A 982-nucleotide genomic window follows, 5' to 3' on the forward strand; every position below is an offset into this window, starting at 1 on the left:
TGAACACACAATAGGTTTCTGATATCCACTGACATGCCACATTAGAAATAGAATCAATAACATAATAGGCAAACACGTGTCTATGACATCAGAATAACAATGTGATGTTGCAATGCTATGATGTCATTGTAGTTTTACATGTCAAAATGAACTGATGGTGTCATAATGGCAACATGATGTCACAATTATGATGTCAGAAAGGATTTGTTATGTTTCCTTTGTATGTCTGATGTCAGTTGTCATTAGTTCCCCATGAGGTTATGGATACAAAAAAAGTTCTGTGATGTCACAGATGCCATGTGTGTTTTCAAAGGTGGTTATAAGTCATAATAGTTTTGGAATGCACAATGTGATCCATAATGTCGAAATCGAAATGAAATGTCCCATTGGGTTTTTGATGTCACAGTGGTGATGAGGTCACAATGGCTTTGTGATGTCACAGTTTGTTTGTAATATCAGAATGATATATCCAATTTCAATTACTCATAATTCAATATGAGGATACCAGCTGATAGAAGAAGCTTAATAGTGTGAGGTCATACTATGTGAAAACCCAACGGGACAGTGATTTCACAATGACAATGTGATGTCTCAACATCATGTTATAATAATATTTTGATGTCACAATTGGTGATGCCGTACTGATGAGGAGGTTATAACTTAGTCATAACTTGTGTGATATGCTGCCATTAGGATATTTTAGGCTTTTAGTAAGCTTATAATCTGTTTTGAAACTCATAATTCAGGTATGACATATGATATCAGAAATTGACTCTGACATCATGAACATTGTGACATCATGAACATTGTGACATCACATTGATAGACATCAAGACAATGGTGGCACATTATTAACTCACAAATCTGTTAGGACTTCATCATATTTGTGAAACACATGACTTTAGAGACAACACAGTCCCTTTGTGAACTCATATCTTCATTGTGAATTAATGACATTTGAGATCTGGCATGCCATTGTGAC

Source organism: Dipodomys spectabilis, unplaced genomic scaffold, assembly GCF_019054845.1.
Source record: "Dipodomys spectabilis isolate Male_0828 unplaced genomic scaffold, ASM1905484v1 ptg000934l, whole genome shotgun sequence".
Taxonomy (NCBI): domain Eukaryota; kingdom Metazoa; phylum Chordata; class Mammalia; order Rodentia; family Heteromyidae; genus Dipodomys; species Dipodomys spectabilis.